Raw genomic sequence first — 16,905 nt, 5'->3', positions numbered from 1 at the left:
GAGCTGAACCCGGCGCAGCAGATGCTCAGTGCAGGCGGAATGAATGAATAAATAGGTGGGTGAACGAATGACTGTCGGCCGGACTGCAGAGGTGCCTTTCTCGGGGGCCGCGCCTGGGTCGCGGAGGGAGGAGGTGCGGGGTGTCGGGGGTGGGGGGCGGGGAGGAGGCTGCGCCCTCGCCTCGTCCGGGACCGGCAGGAGCCGGCGCGCTCGGCTGGGCTGCAGGCGCGGAGAGCAGCGCGGCGGCGGCGGCGGCGGCAGGGCCGGAGCCCCGCGCCGCGCGTCCAGCCGCCGGGGGTGTGCGCCCGCAGAGCCCAGCGCCGCGCCTCGGCGCCCCCACGCGCCCACGCAGCGGCGCGGGGACCGGGCGGGGGCAGAGGGAGGGCCCGGCCCGGGGAGGGGAAGGGGCCGGTCCTCCCCGCGCAGGCGGCGGCCGCGGCAGCCCAGGAGGCGGAGGCAGCGGCGGCGGCGGAGCAGCACCGTGCCCGGCGCAGTCAGCCCGGCCGCGTCGGACCCGCGCCCGCCCGCGCCGGGGCGCCCTCTCCACTGCGCGCGGTGAGTACCTCCCGCGGCGCCCACCCCGGGGCGCCCGCCGGGCTCCGCCGGGCTTCCCCGGGCCCGGGCTGACGCGGACCCGTCTCCTCGCGCCTCGCTCGCGCACCCGCCGGGCCGGGGCCTCCGCAGCTGTCGGGGCGCTCGGGGGGCGCACGGGGCCCCCGGGGCGCCGCAGGCGCGAGGGCGGCGGGGGCAGCGGGCCGACTCCGTCTCGGAGAAGCCAGGCTGCGGGTCTCAGTTTCCTTTTGCGCTGGGGGGAGGAGGGGGGGGACAGCGACTCAAGTTTGTTCTCCCGCGCGCGGGACAAGTGCATGGGCGCACGGGCGGTGTAGATGCGGTGGGCTGCGTTTGGCCGGTTTCGAGGCCCGGGCCGTCGGCTGCGTCCACCCCCCTCCCCCTCAACGCCCCGTCCGAACCGGAGCGGCGCCGGGAGCCCAACGCGCGCCCCGGGGCGCTGTCTCCGAAGCCCCCGGGAAGGGGCGGGAACGGCCGCCGAGCCGCCTTCTAGCTGCATTTCTGTTCTAAAGTCCGGCTGCGCCCGGCCTGCGCAGGGCCGGCTCTCCGGGCTTTGTACCCGAGCGGGCGTCCTGGTGCCTGCCGAAGCCGGAGTCGGAAACTTAAAAAACTTTGCATCCATCCCAAGACTGTTGAGAAGGAGGCTAGGGTTTTGCTGTAATGGGAGAAAGTGGAGAAGGGAATTGTTTCTCAGCCATGCAGTCTGGACGTGAACCGGCCGTGCTGGCCGCAGTTCCTTAAATATATATCCTGCCCCCAAATAAATAGTCTATAAGCTCCAGGAATCTTAGGAAGGCTTGACTGGTAAAAATATTCGCGTCGCAAAATCCTCCGCGCGCCTTTCTCAGGGCTTGAAAGCGAAGCGCTTTGGCGGTGAGGATCCCGCTCCTCCCAAACGCAGTTAGCGTGCCTGCTGCTGGGCTCTGAATTATTTTTGAAAGGCAAGACTGATGTTGCATCTTTATGGATACCATTTTCTTGTCTCCCCTTTCCCCGAAACGCTACGTAATCTTTAATTTTATGTATATATACACACACACATATATGTGTATATATACATATATATAACGTTGAGATATAAATCACCCTTGGTGCAGGTACCTTTTAATGACGAGGTGCAGCGAAATGAGCGAGCATCGGAGCCTGGTTGTTAGCATGAGCGGAGGGGAGGTAGAATGATTTACAAACATCAAGGAGGGATTTGAGTGCTGAATTATGTTTGAGTTACGGAGCTCCCTTCCAAAGGAAATTATAACCAGCGGACAATTGCTGTATTTCAAACCAAATCTGTTCATTTCATGAGCCCTTTCTTGCTCGACTGCAATTTTTCTATGACCAGCGTCTGAGTACTGAACTAGTAGCTGCATTTCCAGCCTGTGGGCCATTTGGGGAGGGGGGTGGCAGGGCGGGGAGACCCCCATTTAAAAATAATCTTCGTGCAAAATCTTCTGGGCAACTTTTCCCCAAGAAATGTTCGTGTTTTCCACTTTTCTCTCCACATCTTTAAACCCCTTAAACATGATGCTTCCTTGCATTTAGACATCCTCAGACTAAGGAAAGTACTGAGAGATGCATGTCATAAATGATGGTGTTTTGAGTCTTGCTTTTGACTGAGCATAAAATCGTGTTTTGTATGAAAAATCTCCTTGCCTTTGGAGGAAACTCTACATTTGGCACTTTTGACCAATATGGCTAGATCCGAAAGGGCCTGAATTTTTGAAAGCCGTTCCTATGTCCCACACGTAGTTGGTAGTTAGACCATTCTCCCGCTGTAACTCTAGCTTCGCCATATTATTAACTATTTTATCTTAAAGGAGTTGGCGGTTTTCCTCTGCCCTGAGCACAGCTCACCTCTGGGGTGGCTGTGTGAATGAGAATACTCTATAAACAGATCAGTCTCTTTGCTAACGTTAAATAGCTGAAGGAAAGGAAAGGAAAAAGGAAAAAGGAAAAAGGAAAGGAAAGGAAAAGATGTTACCCTGATTCTTTGGGATTTTTAAAAACCAGATGCTTTCATCGCTTAAGTTCTAAAGTCTTCTTTTCATGCCTTTTGTGTCGTATTAAACACATCATAAAGAGCTATGATTTGTTGACTTGTTATAGGATTACCATTTGGCAAAAACACCCAAGACATGCTGTTTCAAATATGTGGTCTTACTTCTGCTTTAAATTGCAAGTACGAGATTGCAAAGCCTGTTCCAGACGGATAAATTGATAAAATGCTAGCTGCTGTTGGAACAAGGAGAAAGTCCCCAGCAAAAGCACTCTGTGGGGCAGCGAAGTACATTTTGAATTGGGTGCAGCCAGATAGGGGGACCCTGGCAGTTTGTGAAAAGGTATACACGGTCCGAGCACGTCCACTTTAAGGCGGTTTGGGTTCCCCCGTGACAAGATGACTCCTTTCCCACAAAGAAAAACATTTCCTTATTTTTTCGGTTACTTTTCCAAAGATAACTTGTGTCTCGGGCGCGAGAGACCAGAGTTATGCAGAAATCCAACCGTAACCGGCTCAGAACGAGGTCTCGCTCTTGCTCTCCTGCCACCAGATGTTTTTTAGGTGTCCTCAGCTGGAATGCCCAGTTTGAAACTAATTAGGCCAGCAATAAACTCCTTGTATAATAAAATCGCAGGCCGTTATGGTGCCTAAGTGGGGTTCCCGGCAGCTCATGACAGATGCCTCTCTCCGCAGAGAGAGAGCCTGTGGCTGTCAGGAAACATTTCTTGGGGGACAGGAACCTCCCCAAAGATGTTCTATAAAGGGGAGAGTCACCTAAAGATGTGTTCTCCTTATCTGTGGACGTGAAGCGGCTGGTTATTCAGTTACCTCCAAAGGCCGAACCTTCCAGCTCTTGCCAGGACTGGGTTTTGTTGGTGGAAGGAAACTTCTTCTTCTTCTTCTTCTTCTTCTTTTTTTTTTTTTTTTCTAGCTAGCTGCTCTCAGAAGCAGTTGGTGGAGTCTGCTGAAAAGGAATCTCTACAGAGAATTAACCCCAGAGTTGAGAAAACACAGCCTGTTGACAGAAGATACACACATACTCATGGACACTCCCCACAGCGCCCTTCTCACTCCCCCCCTCCTCTCCCCCCCCCCCCCAGATCATAACAGCTTCCTGAATGGCCCACTCCCCACACCCCTTATTGTTGGTGGCAGTTCGCACAGTTCCAAACACACACAACGGAGAGAAGATTCTAGTAGGGGAAGCGATTAGCAGAGAATTGGCCGGAGACAGTGCTTCGTTTTCACTATTTGAAGATCTTAACTGGCCTAATGGTGTTTGACTCACGGACACCTCTTCTAATCCGAGGATAAACCCCCTCAATCAGGTGGCAAACACTTGAAGTGACTGGTTCAGACCCACTTGTCCCTGTAAATGAATCGGAGGGGCAGGAACTTGTTCTTCATTGCATGTGACTGAAAATCAATTTCAAGGTATGAAAGTATCTGCCAGGTGCATTTAGGGGAGAGAGGACGAAGGAAGCCACAGGCTTTTAAATTTATTTTTGCTGCTTTTTCTCCTTATTTTTTTTTTCTCACTCCCATCCTCCTGGCGTCTTTGCCATTTCTCTCCATTTGCAAAGTATATCCTTGTGTTTAATAATAATGATGAAATAGCTCGTATGCCAGGCCTGAATTCAGTTCTTGACATGTCTTTTTAGGATGGGTTCTCACAACAACTCTTTGGGTTAGGTGGTGGTATTATTATTATTATTATTATTATTATTATTATTTATTATCACATCCCAACTTTGTTAAGGCAAGAATTGAGTTTCAAGTTACATGACTCACAAGAGGGAATGAAACCAGAATGGAGGCCTTCAGACCTCTGCGGACTGTGCGTTTCCCATGTGCTGTAAAAACCTTGGCCGAGAGGACATTTCTGCTTTCCTTTCCCTCGGACAGAGACGAGAAATTGGGATGATCTGAAATGCATCGAGCCCAATTATTTTCTGACTCTGCCCTGATGTTTCGTTGTTGTTCTAAACGGAAGAAAAATCATATTAAGTAATTAGGAAACACCAATATGAGCCTTCCTGAGTCATGGTGTTTAGCAGGTTGTGTATGGGTCTATAAAGGATGTCTATTTACAAGGGCTAATTTGATTCGTTCCTTCGATACTATAATGCGACGCATTTCAGTTCCTAAAAAGAGTCAATAAGTTTATAGGCAGTGGCAAAGCCCTAAAATGTTCCGGTAGGCGGTCCAAATGGAGTTTACCGGAAGGTGCTGGATCGCTATGGGTGGGTTCTTGTTTGGGGGGTGAGATTATAAACATTTGGAGAGCGAAGAATAATTTGGAACAGGTGGTCCCAAGAGTCAGGTAACTGGAGCGATTTATCTTTGCCACTTTGAAGGTTGAGGGAGGCCGTCGGTTGCCTGAATCTGAAACAAGCAGGCAGAGGGTCAGGGGGGTCTAAGAGGGCTCCCACTTTGGGACAGAGCGTGGCAGGATGGATGCGAGGGTCTGTGCATGCAGTCTGGGGTCTCTAGAAAGCAGGGTCTCTTTGCTGTGGTCATCATCCTTTGGCGATCCTGGTTGAGGGCACCGATGTGCCTGTTCTTGCCTTTTTGCAGAATCTCCCTCTGTGTTCAGATATATGCAGAAATTGAAAACAGGAACTCAGATGAATAGATAGCCAGGGGAGACAGGTTTACATCTCACCAGTTTTGAGAATGTGCACACGGTCACCTCTCCTTGCCTGAGAATGCTAATCTAGACAGATTTCAAAATGAACAGAGTATTTCAAAGTAGTTAGAAATTATTTCGCCTTTTGGTATCGGTGGTGTTGCGTCGATAGCACAGAAACGTGTGTGATTTTCCCCCTCTTTCCCTCCTCAGTGTCTAGTATCGTTAGATTTTTTTAAACTCTGCATGTTCCCAGATGTAACGTATCTGTCCATACCTACTCACAGTCGTTCCGAGAGAGCTGTCAACTCCCCGCGAATTTAACTAGAGGAAAAATGATAAAATCGACATTTTTGTCCCCAAAGAATGAGGAACCGGAGGGTCTGACTACTGTATGAATATAGCAACTTAACTTTTGTCTCACATCAGCTGAATCTGTCAGTTCCCCTTTCTTTTCTATTCGTCTCCCAAGAATGGTCTTTCGTAACTGAAATGTGCAGCATATTATTGGCCAAAAGACATTTTAATTCCGTAAAGAAAAATCATGCCAGAGACCCAGCCGAGTCTGTTTCAGCCATTATTGTTTCTGTAGCATGCATACTTTGGGTTTCATGGTAAGATGTGGGTTTGCCAAGAAAGAAAATTACAGCGAGAAACTATGTCGAAAACATATACACTTCTGTTTAAGAAATGGGAAAAACACGGAAAAATTCTGCACGGTAATTGCTTTAACGTGAGTTTTAAATGTCATTGTTTGACTTATGTCAAAAAGCCCCTCTTAGCTAATTCTCACATATGCTGTTACTGAATCGCTTACCTTAAAAAATGGCAATGGTTGGGCTTAACTTTGATGCTCTTTGAGGCTTTAAGAGATATCCTTAGCCCTAGTGGAAACGTTCCAGATTTTTAGATTGTGCAGGCCATTTTTTTAAGGTTACTTAGATATCGATTTTATTTTCTTGACCCAAAATAAGAAAACATGGGGAATTCTCAAAAGCTTTTTACAGGCTGCTATTATGAGAAGAGAAGCCAAACCAACATGTATTAGGTCATGAGCTTGAAGTGCATAAATGAGCCTCATGAAGGTCACCAAAACAGAGCGAAAAACACCAGTTCTCCTTACCTCGGCCAACTCTGCATTCCTGCTGGTAGATGTGTTTGGTTGAAGTGGACACAAAAAGGGGTATTCAAGGGACCACGGCTGAAGGATCTCAGTTTGATTTGGGTTCTGAGGATGACTGAAGACGTTCTTGGGGTAAAGCGAGGCGTGAGGGCTGGGATTCCCATCTCCTGTGGACCCCTCCCTCTCTCTGCTCTGGCAGACAAAGCAGGTCCCCCCCCCCCCCCCCCGCCCCATTCCGAAGCAGATTTTCATTCCTGGTTACTTGGCTATGTGGAAACCAGGGGCCGAAATGCCTTTTGTTCCTTTTGGTCAGTTTCTTCACCCCCATCCCCTTCCTATAGTCACGGCGTGGTTAAGGTATTTGTTGTTTCCAGAACAGTTTTTTTGTTCCTATGAACACGTATGTGGTTTTTTGTTTGTTTTTTTTTTTTTTAGCATGTGGGGCTGTGCAAATCCACACCTTTAGGTCTCTGTTGATTGGCTGCTCCCGGAAATACACACAGAGCGAGAGAGTGTCTGCTGTGTCCCCGAGTCGGGGACCAGCCTCACTGCGGATGGAAATCCCACGTAGGGAGAAAGCCTCCTTTCAGAAGAGACAGAGAGGGTGTCGATGCAAAGAGGCTGTTTTCTTTTCTGGGTGTGTATTATTGGCATGTATGGGGACTTTTGTTTCAGGGTGTTCTAGAAACATTAGTCTCTCCAGCAAAGTTATGAATGCCCTTCTTGGTTGGGAAGGTGGTGGATGGAAAGGAAAGCAGGAGGCAGATTCCTGCACCTCTGGCCTTTTGTGTGACTGGTACAGTAGAGGGAAGTGATAACTTGCGGCCGGGCCGGTGTCATGTGGCATGACAAGTTGTGACTTGCTGCTTGTGTTGTAAACAGAGTTTTGGCCCCATCCAGCCATGGAAAAGAATGGAGCAGACGAAGATTATTCACTCCTGGTCTGCCATGGGCCGGAGCTCTCTGGTGCTCCCTGGAGACTTTAATGTTGGGATGTGCAGGGAAGGAGGGGAGAAGGAATGTCTTAAACTCAGCAAATGTCTGAAAATGCTCCGAATGTCTGCCACGTGGCTCTGGCGCCCACGAGAAAGGCAGAGTGTTACAAGGACACAGAAGCAGGCTTTTGGGGAAGGGGACAGAGAAATGGGAGGGCTTTCAGAGGTTTGATCTAGAGTGGAGAATTTTCTGATACCTGGGGACCCCTGGAAGGCCTTACTGGAATGTCTTTAGGAGCCTGATTTTGGAAGTGGCCTTTCCTGCATCTTGGCCGGCCTTTCTTTGTGCTTATTTTTAGCGAATTCGCTTTTTTGGTTTTTGTTTGTTTGTGTTTAAGAAAACGTAAGACTTCTTTGGGGATAATAAGTGGTCCATATTTATCGAACACCTACTGTGTGCCAGGCACCGTGCTGGCTTAACAAAACACTTTTCTGTCTCCAAATAGCCTGAGATGGACATGTGCTGTTATGATGATGCTGATGTCTGTTTTACAGATACAAAAATTGAACGTCAGGGAGGTGCAGTAACTTGTCCAAGGTCCTGTGGCTCATGTCAGAGCCACGATTGAACCCAGTTTTGATTCCTCATCACTGGGATATCCAGGCTGTCCCCCTGGTGTAAGAAGAAGTACTTTTCCTCTCCAAGTCTGGCCTGGAGAGCGAGATTTTAACGTCAGTCTCCACTTGTTTTGGTTGGGGATATTAACTGATGGTCAGGTACAAAAGTTGGGCTCGGAAATAAGGGACATCTGCTAATTCTCACAGAATCTTGAGCCTGTCCTTGTAGCTATCAAAGAAGGTTTACTGTTGAAATCTGTTGAGATGGTGGCCACATCTCTGCGATTAGCTGGTCTAAGCCATTGCCTGTGGCTGCTTCTGTGCTGAAATAGCAGAGTCAAGTAGTTACTGCAGAGACCGCATGGCCCTTTTCAGAATACGTTTCCTGACCGCTGAGCTATTGCAATATGACAAGACAAATTTTGTTGACAAGGAAGAACATGCCCTTGGGACACTGCATGTACCGTTTCACTGATTTGTGATTCATGGAGTGCCTCCTGTTTTCCCGGTGACGGGGGAACGTGGCGTTCATTCTTTCATTCATTTATTCGGTGGTATTTACTGAGCTGTGTTCTAGGTGCTGGGCTAATTACTAGGGATCCAGAGGCTAAAAGGACCCAGTCTGGTGCCTCTGATAGCAGGATCCCAGTGGATTTCCACCAATATCACACCCCCTCTTCTTTACCCTGGAGGATCCAGAGGGCAGTGATAGGACTTCTTGGGCTCCCTAATATTTAAGCAACAGGTTGGAGACAAAGACCCAAGTTTGCAGACCCTTACTCAGAGAAGCCCTGCCTAATTCAGTAAGAGCAGAACCCCAGGGGCACGTGTGTGGCTCAGCGGTTGAGCGTCTGACTTCGGCTCAGGTCATGATCTCACGGTTCCTGAGTTCAAGCCAACGGTTTAAGCCCCACATCTGGTTGGCTGCCATGAGCGCAGAGCCTGATGCGGATCCTCTGTCTCCCTCTCTCTCTGCACCCCTGCTTGCTTGTGCACGCTCTCTCTCTCTCAAAAATAAACATTTAAAAAAAAAAAAAGAGCAGAACACCGGGTTCTGTCCCTAGAGGTATGTCGGGCGATACGAGGGGCCCACTCTCTGCCCGAGACAGACCTTCCTTCTGCTTTTGTTAAGAGGCAGTGGGAAACAGGTGGGGCGGGGGGGAGTCAGGCTTCCTGCATTTAAGTCTTGACTCTGCCGAACAGCCTAGAGATTAAGAGCATGAACCCGGGAGCTGGACTGCTTGGATTCAAATCCCTGCTCTGCATAAACCAACTGTTTAACTTTGGGCAAGTTACCAAACTTTTCTGTGCCTCGGTTTCTTCATCTGTAAAACAGAGCGGATGACTGTGTCCCTTCCTCAAAGAGTTGTGGAGGTCGCCTTAATAAAGTGTTTGCAATAGTGCTTGGCAAACAGGATGAGTTATGTCAGAGTTGTGTGGCTGTATTTATTGTCATTATAATGTATTATTATTATTATTGTTACTTACAAGCTGCATGAAACCGGTTTTCAGTTTCCTCTCCACAACATGGAGCATTGTGAGAATGTAAACGAGGCAATACGCATAGAACAGCTCGCTTTGCTAAGTGCCTGCCTCGCTGATGCTCAATCAGGTAGTTGTTATTTATACTCAGGGCAGCCACTACTGCTCTTGAGATTATAGGGAATTGCATACTGGGCCGTTGATAACCCCTTTACGCTATTGGTCAATTGAGTCCTGTTTCAATTTCAAGAGACGGCAGGGCCGTGGTTAATAGTGCAGCCCCTGAACTCAGGCAGACCCCGTCTCAGCCTCAAGCCCACCACCACTCACGGACTGTGCCATCTGGGGCGAGGGGCTGACTCTCCCAGCTTCCCGGACGGTGGAGGCAGCGGTCGCTATTCACTGGGTGGTTTGAAGGTCAGAAGAAGTGACACCCGTAAAGCGTGGAGCAGGGTGTTTGGCACATAGTAAGCACTCAATAAATGGTAGCTTGTATTATTATCATCCTCACTCCTTGCTGCACCTACACGGCCAGGAAAGTACCGAACATTAGTAAATTTTAATTTGAAAATAAAAGAACACATTTTAAAACTGCCAAACAGATTTAAAATAATATTCATTAAACAAAATTAAAATATTCTATTAAAGCCAGACTTTGGGCTCAGACCAAATTTTTATAACCCAAGCTTAAAGGCCAAGGAGTCCCCCAGCCACAATGGGGACATTGTGATTGAACTTGAGACTTCAACGCTGCTATTGAGCAGTCTTTGAAATGCACGTTTCCCCGTTAAAATAAAAGGGAAGTCATGGGAAGAAAAAAAAAATGAGGTCCACACTCACCCCAACAAACCTTAATGAATTGAAAAAGAAAAACAAAAGATTTTTCATTTTTTCTTCTGCACTTCACCCTGCCAAAGACGCATGGCCCCCTCCTAACCCCAGCTTTGAATGGAACCGGCTTAGAATGTTCCAGATCTGATATGCTCGTAGGAGCTGAGCGAGTCTCAATTCTGGTCTTCACCGGATTTTGCAGATGGTGGTGTATCCCTGACAGCTGGGGCTTGGGGGCCCTCCTGCCAGGGTTCAAATCCAGCTCTGACATTCCTTGATGTGCCCCACTCAGCTCTCCTGTGGGCTGAGCGGGGACAAACAGTTACTGGGACCGCGTCGGCTGGTGGTGAGCGAACGTACGATTTAAGTGTCTCTGCTGATGTTTTAGCCTTGTGCGATTATGTGGTGAATGAAACTGCCCCAGACTTTTGGGACTTTGAAGAATTCGAGACTACAGTCTTGCCTTACTTAATCTGAGTTTCGAGTGAAAATGATCTCAGTATTCAGGGAGGGGAACGAGGAAGGGAAAACGTGGATTTGAAAATCCCCCACAGGAGTTTTGACGTGCCAGGCACTTGCACAAAGCTTCTAGAATCCTCTCAAAAAAAAAAAAAAAATCCCATGACGCCCGTATGTCTATGTCACAAATGGGGAAACTGAGGCTTGGACAACTTCAGCGGCTGCTCGGTGAGATTCGATTCCAGACTACAGGCCTGTTCCACTGCACAACCTGCAGCTTCCCGGAGCAAGCACACGGACGATCCAGAGACTTCTCCCTGACTGACCGGTGCTTTGTGTTCTAGTCCTACATTTCGGTTACATCTGTCATCCTCTCCAAGCCTGAGTCGTTGTGGCCTTTTACCTGCCTTGCCGTTGAGAATGAACGGACTTTTTCTTGAACAAGGACTTTGTTATTCTGAGTTTATTTTGAGAGAGAGAGGGAGGGAGGCAGAGAGAGAGAATTCCGAGGAGGCTCCACACGTGCCAGCATAGAGCCCCAATAGGGGCTCGAACTCCCGAACCGTGAGTGAGATCATGACCCAAGCCGAAATCAAGAGTCAGACGCCTAACCGACTGAGCCAGATGGAAAAAGTAATGGCAGCGGGCCGGGATATCCTCCTCCAGGGGACATTGTTTGAGAACCTGTGCGGTTTCTTGCCAACCAGGGGGGCATGGCCTCATCCTCAGACCGGGCCAGGCCCTTGGCTATGATGTGGGGTCAAGGGGCCGTGCTGCAGAGGGTGGGCGGCTGTTGTAGAGGACTTGGGGTGGACTCCCCGCTCCCATCACCCACCTGCCGTGTGACGCAGGGCAGAGGACTCAAGCCTCAGACTGTTCACCCGTGCGTGGGGCAGGTGCCGTCTGTATCGAATTCGTCACGCAGCCTCAGTCCGCGATGGACCAGACTCGTTCTGCGGTGCTGAGATACTATAGCACTGCTCCTCCTCCCCCCCGAAGTACTCAAAAAAGGAGCAAAAGTGAAGGTAACTTGCCCCGGGGAATCTTGGGAGTTTACACATTCGGGAAGAATCCACACGTCTCCAAAGGGCAGTCTTTTTCTTAGCGGGGTCTTGTGGACCCTTTCCGCATTAACTTCACACGGGCACGAGTTTTCGTTGTTGTTGTTTGTTGTCTGTTTGTCTTGCCTTCAGCGTCCTGTCTTTCTTACGCCTTCGGAAAAGGTGTAACAAGGGTCTCAAACGAATGGTGTCACAAGGTGGAAATGGTTTAAAAATCAGGTGATTAAGGGGCATCTGGGTGGCTCAGTCGGTTGAGCGTCCGACTTCAGCTCAGGTCACGATCTCACGGTTCGTGGGTTCGAGCCCCGCGTCGGGCTCTGTGCTGACAGCTCGGAGCCTGGAGCCTGCTTCTGATTCTGTGTCTCCCTCTCTCTTTCTGCCCATCCCCTGCTCACGCTGTCTCTGTCTCTCAAAAATAAATAAATGTAAAAAAAAATTCTTTAAAAAAAAAATCAGGTGATTAATCGCAAAAGTGGGCACAAAGGTACGGCAGAGTTCATGAGTAAAGTTGAAGAAACGCCAGCCGGAAGATGTGAAATGCCCCCAAATTCGAGAACCTTCCACTATAGCCAGAAATGCGGTTCTGTAACTCAGTTCTCGGGGGGAATCAGATAGAGCAAACGAGGTCTCTCAAGGATGTCGTTAAAGCGTCTCGGGGCACCTGAGTGTCTGGGCACGTTCAGTCTGTCATACGTCTTCGAAAGAACAAGTTGCCTTCAAATGAATATAATGTCAATAAAAGTGACCTCTGAGTGCTTACTCGATGCTGGGATCTGTTTTTGAATGAGCATAGGCATCAGCTTATTTATTCCTTACAACAATTCTATAAAGGAAGAGCTATAATTATTTTCATTTCAGATGAGGAAAGTAAGGCCCAGAGAGGTTAAGTGACTTGTTCAAGGTCACACAGCAACCAAGAAATAGAGCCAGGCTTTGTCTGTTGCCTTTATTTTATTTATTTATTTTTTAATTTGTTTCTTAAATTTTTTATTATTTAAATTATTTTTTAAATCCAGGTTCGTTAGCATATGGTGCAACAATGATTTCCGGAGTAGATTCCTTAATGCCCCTTCCCCATTTAGCCCACCCCCGCTCCCACAACCCCTCCAGTAACCCTCCGTTTGTTCCCCATATTTAGGAGTCTCTTCTGTTTTGTCCCCCTCCCTGTTTTTATAGTATTTTTGCTTCCCTTCCCTTATGTGCATCTGTTTTGTCTCTTAAAGTCCTCATGTGAGTGAAGTCATAGGGTTTTTGTCTTTCTCTGACTAATTTCACTGAGCCTAATACCCTCCAGTTCCATCCACGTAGTTGCAAATGGCAAGATTTCATTCTTTTTGATTGCCGAGTAATACTCCATCATTATATATATATATATATATATATATATATATATATATATATATATATATATACACACACCGTATTTTCTTTATCCATTCATCTGTTGATGGCCATTTGGGCTGTTTCCATACTTTGGCTATTGTTGATCGTGCTGCTGTAAACATGGGGGTGCATGTGTCCCTTCGAAACAGCACACACACCTGTATCCCTCGGATAAATACCTAGTCATGCAATTGCCGGGTCTTAGGGTAGTTCCGTTTTTCATTTTTTGAGGAATGGAGGTTGTCTTTATAACTCCTGCACTCTCTGCCTCTTTAACTGCCGTAGAAAGAATCAAACTTGCTTCTTTTTGACCTTCACTTAACAAGCCAACGAGTTAATTACGGACAGGCATGAGAGGGAGACACGGGACATGTTAGCCTTAGCTGTCATTTTTCTTTTCTTTTTTTTTTTTACAAGGGTGTGTTCGCGTATTCTGTAGCTTCCGGTTCAGCGTAAGGCTGAACCTGAGCCGGACTGTCAAGGTTCAAGTCCGGAGTCTACTAGTCTCATGACCTTGGCTTTATGTCAGTTCTTCTAGGTCTCAGTTTCCGTGTTCATGAAGTGAGTCCACGTCATAAGAGTGCGGAGAAGAACCCCCGATAACACAGCAGGTGTGATTGTTAAATGCTGTTTAGTCCCAGTTGAGGAGAAAGTAACTCTAGAAATCGTGTCCCCCCGTGGAGCATGAGCACTCTGATACAGTCTGGAGTGAGAGGGAAGGGCCCGTGAGGCTCACGCTGGAAAACAGCTCGGGTTTTTCCAGACGACTTAGGATGGAGCCCGAGACACTGGCTTTCCTCATCCCCATGTGAGAAGTTGTCAGGACAAGTCCTCAGCAGGCAGCCTGGAAGTCAGAGCCGCCTGGGATCAGAACCTGCACAGAAGAGGAAACTGAGGCCCCGGGGGAAGGGCTCTGCCCGGTCACATGGCCGGTCCGTGGCAGAGCAGAGACCCCCATCCGTGCGAACTCCAGTGCCAATATAGGCCCTAATTCCAGGATGTTCATTTTTCTTCTTGGCCCCTCTCTTCTCTGGTGGAAAATGCCTTTTTCTTCAGAAGCGTCTGCCTGATCTTCAGTGACCAGATGGGCAGACTTTCTGGGCTTTGCCTGCTTTCACTTTCCTCCTCCACCTTCCTCCCCCACACCCCTGCCTCCCTTTACTCTCCAGTATGGGAAACTGAATTTCTTCATTCGTTCGTTCATTTGTTCGTTCGTTCATTCATTCATTCATTCATTCATTCATTCCAAAATCCGTAGAGAGTACCAGCTGCGTCACAGGAACTACTCTGGACACGAGGAATACAGTAGAGAACAAAAACAATCAAAGTCTGCTTTCTCACAGCGCCGCAGCTAAGTGGAGAAAAACCAAACATAAACACCTAAATATGTAAAGTCCACAGAATGTCACATGGTGATAAGTCTATGGGGAAAAATCAAGAGAAGGTGGGTAGAAAGTGCCTGGGGTGGGGAGGCCTCCCTGAGCAGGTGGCCTCTGAGCACAGCACTGAAGAAGTGAGGGAGCCCTGCTATCTGAGGAAGAACATTCTAGAGAGAAGCAGCAGCAAGTGCAACGCCTTGAGATGGGAGCTGCCTGGAAGCTGGTGTGGCCGGGGGCCAGCAAGCCGGGGGTGGGGGCAGATGAGGTCACAGCGGAGGGACCCAATCGGGTCCTTGCTTAGAATCCAGTGGCCGCTCTGTGTCAGTCAGGCTAGTCCAGAATCAAAATTAGCATCATTTTTAAATGATTTTTTTAATACACAGGCCCTAAATCTGAAACCACTAATTGCAAACTCAGATACCCAGAGTTAATGAAGTGGGCAGGGTAGTTAGCTGGGAGGAATGTGGCCTCTGTGTTGCCAAGTGTTCTGTGTCTTTCAAAAGACCATGAAATCTGGATTTTATGAGAAACGCCCCAATTTTTAAGTCACCGCGAGGAACCACCAGAAGACACACGCAGGCTGCCGGTACGTAAGCGACTACGCTCCCTAACACCACCGTGGACCTTGCAAATCGCCTTTCACTGAAAAGGCATGAAGCCTTTATCTCGCTGTCTCTTTTCTTTTTACCAATTCCTGACCAGAAGGATGCCAAGAGATGCTAAAAATTGTTTCCAGGAAAAAGGAGGACTCGAATCTCACGGGAACGGGGGCTGAGACTTCTTCCAAAGAGCAATCAGCTTGCTTCATTTTTATGTCTTTCTCAGGACGTTTTCCTGATCATCCCTCATTGTGGGTAATGACAACGTGGTCCAAATCTGTCCTCCTTCGGGTTTTCATTAGTTTCCTGATGATTATTATTTTGTCATCTGGGGTTGATTTAGGAGTGGTGAAATGTGTGCAGGTTTCACAATGGTTGTCAGCCACTGTTTAGAATGGCAAAGAACTTCTCATAGTGCTCACATTGCAAGGGGCGGGGGTGGTAGTTTCCAATGGCTACAGACATGAAAGGGGGGAAGGGGGGTGGCCCTGAAGGCGACCACAATCAGGAGATTGGAAGGTGAGTCAGTAGGCTGGGGCGGCCAGGGCGTAAGGCTGAGGAAGGCTCTCAGTGCTTTAAGGACCTGATGTGCCCAGGCTGACAGCACGGAATGCAGAGTCTCCCTTCTTGACCCCAAAGCTGGAGTGAGGCAAAAACTCGGCCAAGGGGCCCCATAGCTGTTGAGATTGTTCTGGATGTAAGTAACAGAAAATTTCCGGGTTGGCTTAAGTGAAAGAAAATTTACTGGCTTGGGGAAGTGAAAAGTTCTGGGGAGGGCCGGCTTCAGGTATGGCTGGATCAGGAGTTCAAATGTAGGTGGTGGGCCCATCTCTTTCCTAACGAATGTCCCTGTTTGGGAGGATTCTGTACTCTGTCGTGTGCCACCTCTGGAGGTAGGGACGGAGGGGGAGAAAGGTAGGTTCCCAAACCGAAGTCAGCAACATTTGCCGGAAGTGGAGGGTGGACTGGTCCCTTGTGGACCCCCAAACTGCATCATAATGCACCTCTAGATCTGCCTTGCCCACTCCTCGTCTGTTGGACTACAGTGCCGTTTGTGAAATTTGTAGTTTTTCCGGGCACTGGGCTGCACCGTCTGGCGTGTCACTCCCGTAAGGTCGGTACTTTTAAGACGTGCTGCGGCTCTGCCTTCCATAGGCTCTTTCCCACGGCCCTAGAGGATTAGCCTTTATTTCACGTAAGGGTGTTCTGGGGAAGGTTGTCTCTTCTCGTAGGTCTTGGACAAAGTTAGTGCTGAGTATTTGGGAGAGTCCAGCCAAGCATGGGAGATGCACCGGACTTTGGAGGAAAAATCAGAACTGACTTCGGTGACGCTTGAGGCGGGAGGGGTGATCCCGGCTGTGCTCTGCTTATATTCCTGGGCCTCTGGTGATCAGCCTGTGTTTCCTTTCCTCCTCTGAGCTTTGCCCTCTGTCACGGCCCCCACTCGACCTCTCATGATCCATCCAGTGGCGGTGCTGTGATGTCCGATGCAGCAAAAGATTGTAAGCTGGCAGCCAAGATGCGTCTTGTTTGGTCTGCAGGACATTTAAAACAGAAAATAGAGCCAGCGTTTGGAAATCTGGACAGGTCACACAAAAAGGCAGATTTCTGGCTTCCATTACAAGCTCAGAAGATCTGGGGAGCCTGGGGGGCTCAGTCGGTTGAGCGTCCGACTTCGGCTGAGGTCGTGCGTGATCTCGCGGTCCGTGAGTTCGAGCCCCGCGTCGGGCTCTGTGCTGACGGCTCAGAGCCTGGAGCCTGCTTCGGATTCTGTGTCTCCCTCTCTCTCTGCCCCTCCCCTGCTCGTGCTCTGTCTCTCTTTCTCTGTCAAAAATAAACA

The 16,905-nt window shown here is 49.0% G+C and overlaps 1 protein-coding gene across 1 annotated transcript in view; it reads left to right on the top strand.

Moving 5' to 3' along the window:
* The first annotated feature begins 450 nt into the window (after positions 1 to 450).
* Positions 451 to 16,905, top strand: part of EYA2 (EYA transcriptional coactivator and phosphatase 2) — a 267,325-nt gene continuing 250,870 nt past the window's right edge. The window contains exon 1 of the mRNA XM_047852863.1: positions 451 to 555. The gene's annotated coding sequence lies outside the window, so the exon portion shown is untranslated. The remainder of the gene's footprint in view (positions 556 to 16,905) is intronic.

The sequence above is a fragment of the Prionailurus viverrinus genome, chromosome A3, assembly GCF_022837055.1.
Source record: "Prionailurus viverrinus isolate Anna chromosome A3, UM_Priviv_1.0, whole genome shotgun sequence".
Classification (NCBI taxonomy): domain Eukaryota; kingdom Metazoa; phylum Chordata; class Mammalia; order Carnivora; family Felidae; genus Prionailurus; species Prionailurus viverrinus.
The sequence above is the reverse complement of the archived record's forward strand: the minus strand, read 5'-3'. Positions and strand labels throughout refer to the sequence as shown.